Here is a 16,685-nt window from a genome sequence, read left to right as displayed (position 1 = left end):
TTGGAAAATTTTTTATCGCACTAATCTTCGCTTCCGTTTATAAGAATGCCTTTTGCATTGATCATATGTCCTAAGAATTTTATTCTCTGTAGAGAAAATTGGGATTTTTTTAGATTTGCAGTTATACCAGTTTGTTTGAATACAGCAAAAATCCTCCTAATGAGTTGTACATGTTCCTCCCAAGATTTAGAGGCAATTAATAGATCGTCCACAAAAATCGTTATTCGACTACGTAGTTCTGGTCCTAGGGCATAGTCCAACGCAGAAATAAAAGCTCCAGAGCTGATATTGAGACCAAATGGAACGACCTTGAACTGATAGCTTCTCCCTCCATATATAAAAGCAGTATATTTCCTTGAGTCCTTGTCTAACTGGACTTGCCAGAACGAACTTCTCAAATCAATACTGGTTAAATAGGATACATCTTGAAATTTCTGTATTAACTCATCGATGTTCTCCGGATGTGTGCGCACAGGTACTATAATTTTGTTAATTTCCCTTGCATCTAATACCAATCGAACTTTTCCTCCTGGCTTTGGTACAACAAGCAACGGAGAACAATATGGGCTGTTCGACGGTTCAATAAGATTCCAGTTTAACATTTTCTGTATCTCTTCCTGAACTGGTTGTTTTAATCGCTAGGGAATGGGATAGTATGTGCGGCAAAATGTCTTATGGGGCTTAATCTGTAATGTACAAACATATCCTCTAATAATTCCGGGCCTTTCATCGAAAACTGACTCATATTCTGTTAATATATTGAATAATTGTCCCCTCTGACTATCCGTTAGGCAATCTGACTCAGCAATCTTCTGTTCGACTGTTTGTCTGAAATCCTCTTCTTGAATTGACTTGATCGGTAGTCGGCACATATTATTATTTTCAGCACAAATCAACTGCACAGCAGCACCACGGAGATATCGCTCATACACTGCCTCCTTTCTCAGTAAGATCAGTGTAACAAATTGATCTTCGATTTTAAAATTCACCTTTCCTTCTACCAAGTCCAACTTGCAATTGCAGGCTTGCAAAGTTCCAATGCCAAGAATACAATCTACTAACAACTTTTCCACTACAAGGAATGTGCATTGTTTAGCTACATTTCCCAATTTTATCTCTATAACCGTTTGTATCTTAACGTTCCTGGATTTTGCTCCCACTGCACCTATAACTCGACAATTGTGTACTGGTAGGACAGGGATTTTCTTAATTTTACTAATCCTGCGAAACAAAGTTCCGGATACTACGTCTGCAGATGAAGCTGTGTCCAATACAACATTGGCTAAAATTCCTCCCACTTCTGTGATGATCTCAGACATAGGAACCCTTTTATCTTCGACTACACAGGCCTCTAAGCCTCTCGTCAGTTCATCTGTCATTAATTCGCCTTCATTATATCTCAACATTGCCACGGAATTAATTTCGTTTAAAACAGGTTTGCCCATTTTGTATTCCCCGGCCGACTTTACGGAGCATAAAGCGGCCCTCTTCAGCTTAAATGTCGATTATTATTTCCTCTTGAATCATCTACTACTTCTGTTTGGTTGTTGTTGATGACTGGTTGTGTTATTTGCTTCAAATCGAGTGTCAGAATTTCTGTACGCATTATTATTATTTGAAAACTGCTGGTTCTGATAATCTCTTGCATTTCCAAACATTGGGTTGTATCTGCGACCTGTTCGATTGTCTCTGAATCTGCCCCTCGCAGCACTGTTATTGAAATTTCCATTTCCGTTGCGATTGTTTCCGTTGAATCTCTGACTATTCCTAGTATAATAATTATTAAATCCGTTTCCATTCCGGTTTGCATTTGGCGCCTCAATCGCTCTCCTCTGCATAATCGGTTGTCTTGGCCGATGTTCATCTTCCTCGATCATATCTATAGTGTCAAGCGTAGTCATGAAAGAGTCAAGGTCATGCTCATTAATACACAGCATTCTATTTCTGATGCTATAGTGTTGTGATTGATGTTGATTGCAAAAGCGAACGTGTGCATTGATCGGGTTTGCAAAAGCGAACGTTTGCATTGATGTCCCTGTCTGTACTCGATAGGATAAATGATGTAGCTTCATTGATGGATCTTGTCATGGGTTGATTACACAGCATTCTATTTCTGATGCTATAGTGTTGTGATTGATGTTGATTGCAAAAGCGAACGTGTGCATTGATCGGGTTTGCAAAAGCGAACGTTTGCATTGATGTCCCTGTCTGTACTCGATAGGATAAATGATGTAGCTTCATTGATGGATCTTGTCATGGGTTGATTTCCTTGCGTGGAGCACAAATCTTCTCGAGATAGATTTAAGGATCTCTCAATGTTTTCTTTCCATTGTTAAAGTTCTTCGCCTAGTTGTTCTTTGGCTTCTCGAAAACCTTTATTAAATAACTTTCTTTTAGAACCCTTGGTGATGGATTGTTCAATATTGTCTGAAGAAATGCTTTTCCTTTCTAAACTTAACTGCGAGAATTTTTCCGCGAGAATGTTTACCTTATGATCAACCTCGTCTTGTCTCTCCTTTATGTTATTTATGGATTTATCCAAATTTTGGATGTCCTTCGGGATCTTGTCTTGTGATTGCCTCAAATCCTGCATATCTGCTGACATCTCGTTTACTTGTTGCGTTAACTCATCTTGAACTTCAACTAATACCGGAATTACCGCGACATAACATTGCACCTGTTCTTGTGCTTGAACTATCTGTGGGATTGACTCGACCTGCTCTTTAATAGTATCAAGCTTAGTAGCAACATACTCAGTTAGCTCTAGGCGTAACTTCTTCGCATTTTCATTACACTGCTGAGTGACTTGCTCAATTTGAGCAGCTAATTTTAATTCTGTCTTTTCATTCTGAATTTTCAATTCTTCCGCAGTTTTATTTAATTTATCATCAAGGTTCTGAAAACTCTCTACTAATTTATTATTTAATTCCGCTTGATTAGCTTCTAATTGCTCTTGGACTTTCACTTGATTGGCTGCTAATTGTTCATTTATTTCTCTTTTAGTCTCTCTTTGCGCTTTAGTTAAGTCTGCTGCAAGAGACGTTACACGGAGATGGACAGAGAAAGGAAAGAGGAAGAGATGGACATAGGTAGGAGGAAGGAGAGATAGATAGAAAGATGGGGTTGGAGGAGATAAACAAAAAGTGAGGGAGGAGGGAATGGACAAAAAAAAGGTAGAGGAAGACATGGAAAGAAAGAGGGGGAAGGAGGAGATTGACAAAGAGAAGGAGAGGAGAAGATGGAATTAGAGAGGGGGAAGAAACAGATGAAGAGAGGGGGGATGAACAGATTGACAGAGGAAGGGATAGGAGGAGATGATTGACAGAGACTGGGTGTGTAGGAGGAAGGCAGAAAGAGGGGATGGTGGAGATGGACAGAGATGGTGCTAATGAGGAATTAGGGTGATAGAAGATTGGAACAAATCCATACGTGTTCAGTGCCCGATACTCAGCTAGTATATCAGGGTAAAATGAAACTATAGCTCTATCTTGTTGTGGTCTTCAGTCAGAAGTTGAGAGTGATGACGCTCTCCATACCAGTGTAACATGTAAATGCCTCTTCACCTTCTGCATTCCCTTGAGCCTGCTTACTGTAGTCGAGCCTTGGTGTGTCTATATTTTCCTCTTACACCCCCCCCCCCCCCCCCCCGCCCTCACTCCCACCCCCCACCACGCCCATGCTTCCCTGCAAACTACGTCGACTATTCGTTGTTGCCTCAGGATGTGTCCTATCAACCGATTCCTTCTTTTGCTCAATGATGTTTTACCCGAGTCAATTCAGTACCTCCATATTAGTTATGCAATCTTTAGGATTCTCCTGTAGCATCACATTTCAAAAGCTTTTATTCTCTTGTCTGCAGTGTAGGACTGTATTCAATCGAATGAGCGTCATGGTATCAGAATTGCTTCACTTGTTCCTGACGCTTACCGAAATCGGTTTTTCGCAGACTTTCCAGTGTTCTGTGAATGATACGTGTTATTACTTTTGCTATGGTGACTTACTAAACTGATGCTTCACTGATATTCATAACAGATGGTATTTTCCTTGCTTGTAATATTTACGTCTATTATTCCTCTTTAACTCTGAAGGTATGTCGAGTCTTTTCGTACTCTGTCACTTTTCCCTTCCCATCTTAGTCTATTTTCTCTTCCCTTTCAATAACATTCTCTTCAAGTTCGTATAATTTGTATGAAATAACTATACACATGTAATGCTCGTTTCAGCATTGACAGTGCTCTCTCTCATTTCTCCAAAATTTTCTTTAATTTTCACATACACAACAGTTACAGGGTGACAACTATTGAACTATATGAAATAAAATCGTCGTAACTTCTGAAAGGCTTGCGTTAGGACGTTCAAACAGCACTGTTGACCGTGGGGCGTGATAGGAATTAGTATGCGCTGTACGGTTTGGTTTAGCGAAGAAGCCCACTTTCATTTGGACGGGTAAGCAAAATTCGCGCATTTGGAGGACTGAGAATCCGCATTTCGCGATCCAGAAGTCTCTTCGCCTTCCATGGGTGACTGTGTGGTGGGCAACATCCAGTCACGAAATAATCGATGCGATATTCTCTAATGCCATGGTTGCTACCGAACGGCACGTGAAGGTTTTGGAAGATGATTTCATCTTCGTTATACAAAGTGTCCCTGATTTCGACAAGATGTGGTTCATGCAAGACGGAGCTGGACTCCATAGAAGCAGAAGAGTATGTGATGTCCTGGAGAAGCATTTTGGGGACCGCACTCTGGCTCTAGGGCACACAGAGGCCACTGGCATGGGCCTCGATTGGCCACCATATTCTCCGGATCTGAACACACACGAGTCCTTTTCGAGGAGCTATATTATAGACAAGGTGTACAGCCTAACCCCAAAACCACTGCTGAGCTGAAAACAGCCATTCAGGAGGTCATCGACAGCGCCGATGTTCGGACACTTCAGGGGGTCATGCAGAATTTTGCTATTCGTCTGTGCCACATCATCGTCATTGATGACAAGCATGTCGAACTTGTCACAACCTAAATCCGAATATCTGTAGTGACGTTTACATGTTGAATAAAGTGTGTGCACGCCGTAGTTTGTAACTAATTTACGTTTTTTTATTCTGAACCCGTCCCATAGTCAGACCATACTTCCATGACTTTGCATTTGTTCTCTAGCCTTCCCTGCTTTTATATTTTGCTCTTAAATTTTTAATTACAAACGCGACCTCACTTTCGTAAATTAATCTGCAGCAGCTCTTTTTGTAGTAAATTTGCGTCCTTTTACAGACGGATTAATTGCATATCCTCGACATTTTCGGCTGTTAACGTTCTAGAACAGTCTCGTTTCATGCTGCGCTGTCTTGTTAAATTAATGTGACCACCAGTCAAAAGCCTCAATAACCACCTTTTGCAGTGCAGACCGCTGCGAAACGTACAAAAATAAGGTCAATGGGTTCTATAACGTAAGGACAGGTATATGACGCCATGCCGACTCTAATGCCGTGGCCATCTGGGTTAGGTTTCTCGGTTGAGTATCGACTGTACGTAGAGCCCGATGAGGTGGTCCCACAGATTCACCATTGGGTTCAAGTCTGGTGAGCCTGTTCGAAAGGGGAGTACGGTAAACTCATCGAGGTGCTCTTCGAATCGCGAACGTAATCTGTGAGCCGTTTGATACATTTCATTGTCCTTTTGGTAGATGCCATCTTGCCGAGTAAAAACAAACTGCATGTAACTGTGGACATGAACGTCCTTACGTTGATTCAGTGTGCCTCGTAGAATGGCGGCATCACCTACGGGATGCCACGAAAACGTTCCCCAGGCCATAACCCATTCTCCTCCCGCCGGGACCCTTCCCAAGGTCCAACGGCTGTCTGTCCAATGGAGTATGAAACATGATTCATCTGAAAAGGCCGTCTGTCGCCAACCAGTGGACGTCCGAAACCACTGGTTCTGGCGTGCAGACTCCATCCTTAGTCGTCGATGAACAACAGTCAGCATGGATGCATGGACCAGACGCCCGCAACGGAGGCCCATACGCACAATGTTCGCTGAACGGCCGTTGAGGAGACGCTATTGATAGCCTCTTGGTTCATTCCGGGTGGCCAGCTCAACAGCTGCAAGTGTATTCACGCTTAGATATCTCTGGAGCCGTCGCTCACCCCTGTCATGTATGGCCCGTGGTGCATCACAGTTGGCGCAGTGCTGGTTTTAGATGGTGAAATTTTGCCGTGCACGGTATACTTTAATCACAGCGGGATACGAACATTTAAAAACTTATCTGTTTCGAAAAGACTTTTCTCCATGACCAGAAAACCCATGACGATGCCCTCTTGGGCGTCTGATAAATAACTCCGTTCACGCATTACGACGACCACCGCACTATTTTTCCGCGTCCCCACGATATTCTTTATATACCCTCCATTGCTAGTGCTGTCACCTGCCATCTGTGAGTAGTTGCACATTGACGTCGAACGCACGTGGTGGCGAAATTAACGTGACTGGACCGCGTATTTGCTACAACCCTGTCAAGATGGGAAGCTGATGCGCACAGTAGCGAACACACAGCCGCTCTGCTGGCGAGAGTCGGTAACTAACTGTTCGCGCTGTCTGTACAGTGGTTTTTAGCCAGTCGTTCATTCGCTGCAAAGTGGCTTTTAACGCCGAGATTTTTGCCGTCACCCGTGCGGGTGCCAACAGCCGAAGAGGTGATGGAGCGCTGTAACTGAAGCGGCTATTTCGGCAGGCACACAACTAACATTAACGTGAATAATGAGCCGCGCGCGGTACACAGCGGCCGTTTTATCGGCGGATTAATTAACTGAGAGCTGCCGGCAGGCGGGCTGGGCCGAGCTGAGCCGACGTTGATGGATTCGCAGCGCGGCCAAAGAACGCCTCTCTGTGATCTCTCCGCTGCGGGCCGAGCGCTGTGTATTTGTATTGGCTTTTTCTTGACAATAGAAGATCAGACCCGGCCTCCGACCAATGCCACAAGAAGCGGACTAATGTGCAAAGCCGTGGTCTCTTTGCACAGCGGCGAAACAAGCAGCTAATAATGTATTATACAAACAAATGCAGCGTTACTGAGAATGAATGGTTGAACACTTGCTAATGGGATGCGCTCTGTAAATACGCACGCAATTACGAGAAATACGAACTCCGCCAAACAACTTATACGCTACAAAACAAGTTCTGGGTTGAAAGGGATTTCCATTAGCGTGATAGTATCAACAAACTCCTGCAGCGCAAATTAAAGGCGGCGGTAAAGCCGTACGCACTTACACTTTAAGAATAAGCGTTTTGTTGCTGTTTGACAAGGAAACAAACAAATTTTTTCATTCTTTCACAGATAAGGTCTGAGACCTTGTCAAACACGCACATAAGCTCCCGGACATTTGAATATGCAGAGAACTCACTTTTTGTGCCTCCGCTCCAACTTTTGGGAACTGACGACTTAAGTGAACTAGTACACCAAACTAGTGGCGGAAAAGTCTTGAACAGTCTGGAAATCATATCGTTTTTGGTAACCTTTAAACAGGCTGAAGCATATTGTAGCCGTGCTCAGAGTTTAAGAATTAAAAACGTACCAAAACGAAACGAAATACTGCCTGAAGAAAAGCAATAGAACTGAAAGATTTAATAATGAACATACGATCTTGAGAACGCATCGAAAGTGAGATAAACTAGGCACGGACACTGACAGTGTCCTTATAGAATTCTGCCCGTTTGTTACCATTGTTATCACTCCACTTGGGTGTACTCCAGAAACATTGACCCTGCTAGACGGACCCTCCATTTTCATTAAACAGAACTAAGAGAAAATTTGCCAATAATCACTAGATAATATGTGTCCACTGCCCCGAGCGATATGGCAGAAATAAAGATATCATTTCAGTTACTGGTGACCACTGTAAGCGCACTATAGTTATCGGTGCTAAGCTCTTTGGTAACCTGAGTACCAGTCCTTCGGCACTGCAGTGTTGACAGTGCGAGGTTTTAATTCAAGCGTTCTTGGGTTTTCATGTAGGGTGCGAGTCGCTGCAGTCGAGTGGGGCAATCAGAACTTAGAGGAATGGCTTCACGTACAATAAAAAGGAACCAGTAAACTCTTCCCCAAACGCCACCCCCTCCGTCACTCCACATTCATTACACAAACGATCTCTTCCGTATAAAACAGCATCAAACTTCTGATTACTTTATGCTTGTGACATCTTATGTGATGAACTGTATTTCGTGCAATGATATCACCTTGCAGGTATATTCAGTAGTACGTGTCGACAGTCTCTGCAGAATGGGCAACGGATAGAGTCAGTAGTAAAGAAGTAATAAGTTGCCTGATGCTGAGCAGAGATGAAGAGGCTTGCGCAGCACTGACTAGTCTCGAAATCTGGATCAAACTAATCATAGGACTGTCGAACAGAACGTGGCACAGTTACAAATTGGAATGTGACAGCCGGCCGGTGTGGCCATGATGTTCAATGCGCTTCAGTTTGGAACCGCGTGACCGCTACCGTCGCAGGTTCGAATCCTGCCTCGGGCGTGGATGTGTGTGATGTCCTTAGGTTAGTTAGGTTTAAGTAGTTCTAAGTTCTACGGGACTGATGACCACAGACATTAAGTCCCATAGTGCTCAGAGCCATTTGAACCATTTTGGAATGTGACGTACCATCTGCCCCATACTACAAGATGGCGTGCTGGGTGTAGATGCAGATAGCTGATGATAGGAACGATACTCTTTTATTGCTCCTGGATATTACACTTTATTAGAGAAGAATGTGATAGATAAAGTAGGTCTTCGAGGAATACAGACACTCATACAACGGGAAAGACGGTGGGAGGTGAGTGACTGCGTACCTGCGGTGTGGAGTGTCAGTACAGGCAGTGGGGGGCGGTGGTACACTACGGTGGTCCCGACCCCGCCTGGAACCGCCGTTAATCTGGCCCCCAGCAGACCGGGCCATTGTGCCCGCGGGCGCTTTGTGCGTAGCGTGCGTGATACGTGGCCCCTTCTTGAGAAAGCGGGTGGCGAGCCGCGCGTGCCACCGCTACGATGCACGCATACCTCCCGCCTCGCCGCAAAGTTATGTGCCTCTTGCCAGGTGTGTGATCAACGATGACAGAACCCATAAAAGCACAGTGTTCTTTCACACTTGTACTCATTGGGATGAGAATGATGTAACACGACAGCCTATTGTAAAGGGAAGAGACACTTCATTCAGTCACCAACACGCGGACGCACAGGCAGGTCGGGTCATATTCGCGTTGACAGGAACACTTGGAGGGCCAGTTCCACACTATGCTCCACGGATCAGGTTGTCACTAAACTTCCACCGACCGCTAAGGTGACCACGTGGCCGAGAAATCCCGTCCATTGGGTGTCGCAATGGATGCTGAAGTGCGCGTCATTTATGACGGCGGCCGAGTTTAGGTTCGTTCTGAGCTTTTGACGTCACAAAACACAGTCAGCCAACGAAAAGAGAACGACGTTGCCAGAGCTCGACTGCAGTGCAGAGCACGGACGAGTGTCTTCAGTTTTAGAAACATTCAGTCATAAATAAAGCAACTGAACAGAAGCAATGTCTTGATAGCAGACTTTCTTGTAAAGAAAGTTTGGAAAAAGCATTCTTTATACCAATTGCTTCATATTCTATCAATTAATTAAACAAAACAAGCAATAAGCCTCCTAATTCAGGCGATAGCAAGGAAAGGTGTTTGTATGATTCTCACTAACCGCTTTTTCGCAATAAAGAACAGCGGTAATTGTTATTTCCTATTGTACTTCGACGAAACGTGAGTAACTCATAGTCGTACCAACAGTGTTTGTCAGTATTTTGCTTCATATTTTAAAGTCCTCTGGGAGACGCATTGAATGATGAGCTGCATTAGCGTAATGGTTAAAGTGTATGGCTACCAGGTGGAAGGTTCTAAGTTCAAACCTTGTTCAATGCATAATATTTTCCTCATTTAAAAACAATATCGAAGTGACTTGCCTCATGAATTTTATTCGTTTGAATGTAATTTTTTGAAATTTCTAGTGGCAACTAAAATTGACCATATGGAAAGTATACGCTATGGACTTTTACCTCTGCAAACTCTTCAAAATTTCGTGCAATGGTTTACTACATCTGATGCTACACAATAACTGCGTTGAACATCGAAACAAAATTAAGTCATTTATGCGGGGAAGGTATCAGTCAAGAAGATGTGTAAAAATCAAATTTGTGGGCCAAATAGTTTTTATGAAATCGAATGATAAAGTGTGTCAAAACAGTCGAAACACCATGTGTCTGCACAGGCGAACAACGCAATGATGACAAAATCGCGCACATCGCGGAATGCGGGGAGCACGTCTCTGTAGCAGCGAAAGGGTTAATGCGGCCGTGGTGGCTTTACTTCATAAACTGCACACTCTCCCCTAAACGTATGTTTGCGAACTATACTATGGCGCTACTTCTCTTGGCGCGTACAACTGGCTACGCAGCGAACTCCCGCGTCTGGGCGGGCATGCGCGAACCGCCAAGATAAAAGAATTGAACTATAGTTTCTCATGCCAACTTTTCGCTCCCAGTGCAGAATTAAAGCTTATTGAACTATTTGTGCCACTGAAGATCCAGTAGGCTCATTTGAAGCGGAAGAGATGGACGATTACGCTTGTGAAGACGCGCCTTAAGTATCCCCGGCAGTTCACAAGTTATTGTAAGGTAAATGTATTAAATAATCCCTGAACTGTAAAAGTGAATATCTCGGCAACGCATTATCCGATCGCAACTGACGAGGTGTCTACGGATAGATTTCGTAGAACTGTGCCGGAATGTGATAGCAGATTTGCTGAAATTATTCACATACTTAAATGAGAGGCCGAAAAACTGGATTTCTCAGAATTAAAAAACGGCTTTACTTACTAAATAGAGACGGATTAAAGGTAGCGGCAGTACTGTAAACTTGAGATACTCGGTGATCAAAAAGTCAGTATAAATTTGAAAACTGAATAAATAACGGAATAATGTAGATAGAGAGGTACAAATTTCCGTGTGATTTGACCTATCATGTGAGTATAAAAGGTGAAGATTAAGAATTTTCGAAAATTTCACGTTCATTAGTTTATCTGACTTCATTGGTGCTTGATCGAGGTTTCCTGGGGAAACACCGGCAGTCTGTAGGGGGGGTCTAGGTTCAAATGCCGCTGGAGGTGGTCGGGCTGTGTTTGTCCGTGTTAGTAGAAAGTTTTATCTGGTGAGCGGTGAAATAGCCGCTAGTTCGCGTCTATGAATTATTCAGAGTTGCTACTTTCGGACATACATATTTTTCGGCATCTGATGAACCTGCAACTTTTCCGGTACGGTAGCGTTTGATACAAACCGCACGTATAAGGTTTCAATGTGTAGCCATTTTGGATTTTATAGTTTGATGAACTGTGGAAATTTAACACTTATTTCAAGGTAACTCACGTAATAAATCGTGTATTATTCAACCGACTCTAAGATCTAAAGAAACTCGGTCAGGCTCTGAAATCTCTGAAATTAATTTTTTGTGAACTTCGACTTTAAAAAATTCGTGAGTGCGAACGTGATTTTTGTGTAACAAATCCTACCTGCATTTATATTAAACACTTTTGTGGAACATTGGGTACATTGCGAAGAATGTGAGCTGGCGCCCCATAGACGAAACGTAGCCAAACTTGTAAACCCAACCACATTTAAGGGGACCCAATGAACTGTTTGTGCTGTGTACTGTGGGTAAAACTTTTCTACGCAGCAGCACGTGGCGTCTCAGAGCTGTTATTAAACTTGTGAACATTTTATAACTTTGATATTCGGGTAGTTTATGAGAGAAAAAAATGGTTCTGAGCACTATGGGACTTAACTTCTGAGGTCATCAGTCCCCTAGAACTTAGAACTACTTATACCTAACTAACCTAAGGACATCACACACATCCATGCCCGAGGCAGGATTCGAACCTGCGACGGTAGCGGTCGCGCGGTTCCAGACTGTAGCGCCTAGAAGCGCTCGGACAGTTGATGAGAGAGATTGTATTTTATTCCGTTACTCACGCCACATGCACATTCCCATACAATCTGTACGGTCGCAATGCTTGAGCCGATGTACCTTACCTTACAGTATTCTTTGTTGTTACTCGTCTTTCCTGCTGGAGCGGTATCCTACAACAGTCACAGTCTAGCAGAGGAATCTTTGGTACCGGCAGCTAAGTATCGTGCCGCGCGAGATTAGCCGAGCGGACTAAGGCGCTGCAGTCATGGACTGTGCGGCTGGTCTCGGCGGAGGTTCGAGTCCTCCCTCGGGCGTGTATGTGTGGGTTTGTCCTTGGGATAATTTAGGTTAAGTAGTGTGTAAGCTTAAGGACTGATGACCTTAGCAGTTAAATCCTGTAAGATTTCACACACATTTGCACGTTTTTTGAGACAAGTAGCTTCGTTTGGTTGCGTAGTGACCACAGCAACCCAGCCAGTGACTGACTGCGCTTGAGAAGGTGGCACGAGTCACGTTGCTGCGCTGCAGAACTAAAACGCGTGTTTCTCAATCTAAACAGTGAGTTTAAGCGTAGGCTTCAATGTCAATAAAATTTTTCGGGGCATGTGACTACTTTGTCAATATACAAAAATTTCCAGCGTTGAAAATAGCTGTCATCAGTGTGTATGCTCAAAGCCTGAGGAAGGCTATTCAAGCAGTGGCGGAAACACAGGAGAATTTTATATATTCACAATGTGGTCGCACACTACGAAAATTAGTTCTTAACGAAACACTGAGTGTCTCACGGTAGCCAGTGCTGTCGTTTCGCTTTGTTGATGCAGTTATCTGGTTATTAGTTTTTGATGTTTATTCACTCATTTTCAATTTGAAACGGTGTCCACAGCGACGTACGGAGCAAGCGCAGCACGTGAAGTGAAACAGAAGAAGAAAGGCGTCCTATACAGCCAGGATTGAGAATTCGTGTATACGGTGAGGGAGTGTAAGCGGTAGTCAATTGAAAACGAGACAGACGAAAAAAAAAACAAGTTAACTGTTTAATATTGCAGCAGTAATCGCCATAATTGTTAATACACATATCAAAAAAGTTTTGCATCATCTCGGTTCCGAGAGTTCCGGAACCTGTACAGAAATTTGGAACAGAGATCAACATAAACATCATTTCCGCTCTTTCCATTGCTCATGAAAATCGCACACTGCATTTTGTACCACAATACAGCGAGACCTTCAGAGGTGGTGGTCCAGATTGCTGTACACACCGTTACCTCTAATACCTAGTAGCACGTCCTCTTGCATTGATGCATGCCTGTATGCGTCGTCGCATACTATCCACAAGTTCATCCAGGCACTGTTGGTCCAGATTGTCCCACTCCTCCACGGCGTTTCGGCGTAGATCCCTCTGAGTGGTTGGTGGGTCACGTCGTCCATAAACATGCCTTTTCAGTAGATCCTAGGCATGTTCGATAGGATTCATGTATGGAAACATACCGACCAGTCAAGTCAAGCGATGTCGTTATCCTGAAGGAAATCATTCACAAGATGTGCACGATGGTGCTGCGAATTGTCGTCCATGAAGACGAACGCCTCGCCAGTATTCTGCCGATATGGTTGCACTATCGATCGGAGGATAGCATTCAGCTATCGTACAGCTGGTACGGGGCCTTCCATGACCACCAGCGGCGTACTTCGACCCCACATAAAGCCTCCCCAAAACAGCAGGGAACCTTCATCTTGCTACACTCGCTGGACAGTGTGTCTAAGGCGTTCAGCCTGACCGGGTTACACAACATAATAATCCGGACGCCATCAAACCGCGGTATTGACCGTCTAGGCATGGTTGAACTACAGACAACACGAGCCTTGTACCTCTGACTGGACTGGAACTGGACTGCAACTGATCGGCTGTCGGAGCCCCTCCGTTTAATAGGCACTGCTCATGCATGGTTGTTTAGATCTTTGGGCGGATTTAGTGACATATCTGAAAGGTCAAAGGGACTGTGTTTGTGATACAATATCTACAGTCAACACCTATCTTCAGGAGTTCTGGGAACCGGGGTGAGGCAAAACTTTTTTTAGTGTGTTTCGTATTGTATGGAACTGGGAACCTAGAAACGACAGAGAGGCTTCGTCCCCGTCGTAGCCCTCAGTGATTCACAACCCCACAACAGGCTACAGCAGTCCACTCACCCCACCGCCCCCCCCCCCCATCCACACGGAACCCAGGGTTACTGTGCGGTTTAGCCCCCAGTGGACACCCCCCCTCCCCCCCCCCCCCACCCCAACCCCCCTCCAGGAACGTCTTACACCAGGCGAGTGTAACCCCAATGTTTGCGTGGTAGAGTGCGCGTACGTGGAGAAAGTGTTTGCGCAGCAATCGCCGATATAGTGTAACTGACGCGGAATAAGGGGAACCAGCCCGCATTCGCCGAGGCAGATGGAAAACCGCTTTAAAAACCATCCACAGACTGGCACCACACCGGACCTCGACACTAATCCGCCGGGCGAATTCGTGCCGGGGACCGGCACGGCTTCCCACCCGGAAAGCAGTGCGTTACAACGCATGGCTAACTGCGTGGGCTTTGATGTGTGTTCATTTATCCCCGGTTGCCTGTGGAATCATGATCTTATCCGTGTATGCACCTCTTCGTCCGAAGAAAATCGACAGCCACGAATGTCTTTCAAAAACATGGAAATAGCGTGAGGAGTGATGGGGAATGTTTGGCAAATGTGCAAGGGCTTCCCAGCGCAACTCATGCAGAGTAGTCGAAACAACAGGTACGTCGACACCGGGGGAGTCATGATCAACGTTATCTTTGACTACAAGGGCCCACTGCTCATTGACTTTCTGGAACACGAGGCTACAATTAACGCACTGTGGTATGTGGACATTTTGAAGAAATTGAAACGCGCCATCAAGACCAAACGCCCACGCATGTTGACGGACAGCATAATACCCACCCACATGTTGCCAAGGTTGTATTGACTACGCTGCCCTGAAATACGTGACTCATAGCAACTAGCACAAAATTGCAATCTTGCTGTACGAACTGTCAGTACCAATCATTCGTCAGAGACTGCACATGAAAGTCATTGACGACTTCCGACTGTTACTGCCCTCTTCTCATTCCTGAACGTAAAAACAGGAACAGCAGGACGACATTTGAGCTGTGGAGGCGGTACACTGTCTTGTTATTTTTATCACATGTAAAATAAGAAGACAAACTAACTGTTGATACTGATTTACTTTCGACTGTAATTCATTGTATCATTATACGGATTGGCTTACTAAATATTACAGCTTAGCGTACAGAATGTGATCAAACGCCAGGTCTGGATAATGTTACGCTGATGGAGAAGAGGTTCACACACACGCGAGAAAGATCCTGGAAGAATCTGAAATGAAGAAGAAAGTAAGTAATTAAAAGACACAACAGATTTAGATGACGAACAATAACAGGAAAGTTGTACGTAAGTGCTTTAGTGATTAGTCAGGAAAGAGCAACGAGAAAACCAGGAGTTTTGCTGCATAGTCGAAAATAAGAAAAAGACAACCAGTAGTAATTTATTAAATGATTAATAAATACAGTCACATAGCTGTCGGTGTTAATCATTGCTTCACATTTATTCATCAACAGCCATCCCAGGATCAGTTTGAAGGTGAATGTACAGAAACCAGAAGTAAGGAACACCAGACTCATAGGAAACAATCTAATGTTTCCCAATTTGTGATGATTACGATAGCTACTTAACTGGAGCATTGAAATCACTGCTGCATGTAGTAAAGAACCTAATGAATTATGTTGCATCTGTGGACAAGTAGGTAGAGACAAAGAATGATGGTACAGTTGTATTGGGTGGTCTGCTTGGAATCGTGCTGCATGTACCAGAGAAGACATCCCAGGAGTATGTTTCTGATTATTACTTATCTAGGAAATGGAAATTCTAGAGTCGGCCGTTGTACCCGAGCGGTTCTAGCCGCTTCAGTCCGGAACCGCGGTGCTGCTACGGTTGCAGGTTCGAATCCTGCCTCGGGCATGGAAGTGTGTGATGTCCTTAGGTCAGTTGGGTTTAAGTAGTTCTAAGTGTAGGGGACTGATGACCTCAGATGTTAAGTCCCATGGTGCTCAGAGCCATTTCAAATTCTAGAAATTGTTGAACTGAGGAAATGAATGTGATTATAAGATCCAAATTTCTGTTTCGACATATTTCTACATTCTAATTTTCCAATGTAAATTGACAGATAATTAAGTGGGGATATTTTCGCTGTTGAGTATTTGGTATCAGCTCCTTTTCTAAAGTACACAATTCCGCCGCAACCACTGGGGGTAATTACACCACAGAGAGAAGAATCGTGTCTTATCATATCCTTTTGAGATATTTGCAATTAAGTTTCGTTGTACTGATTTTTGTAATTGATGAATATATATCTGAGAGGTGTCCGTTCTGTCGGACGAAACGGAGATCAGTTGTGATGAAGCGACTGGTACATACAAAAAAAATGGTTCAAATGGCTCTGAGCACTATGGGACTTAACTTCTGAGGTCATCAGTCCCCTAACACTTAGAACTACTTAAACCTAACTAATCTAAGGACATCACACACATCAATGCCCGAGGCAGGATTCGAACCTGCGGCCGTAGCGGTCACGCGGTTCCAGACTGTAGTGCCCAGAGCCGCTCGGCCACCCTGGCTGGCGCTGGTACAAACAGGTAAACATG

Source organism: Schistocerca americana, chromosome 1, assembly GCF_021461395.2.
Source record: "Schistocerca americana isolate TAMUIC-IGC-003095 chromosome 1, iqSchAmer2.1, whole genome shotgun sequence".
Lineage (NCBI taxonomy): Eukaryota > Metazoa > Arthropoda > Insecta > Orthoptera > Acrididae > Schistocerca > Schistocerca americana.
Note: the sequence above shows the minus strand (reverse complement) of the source record.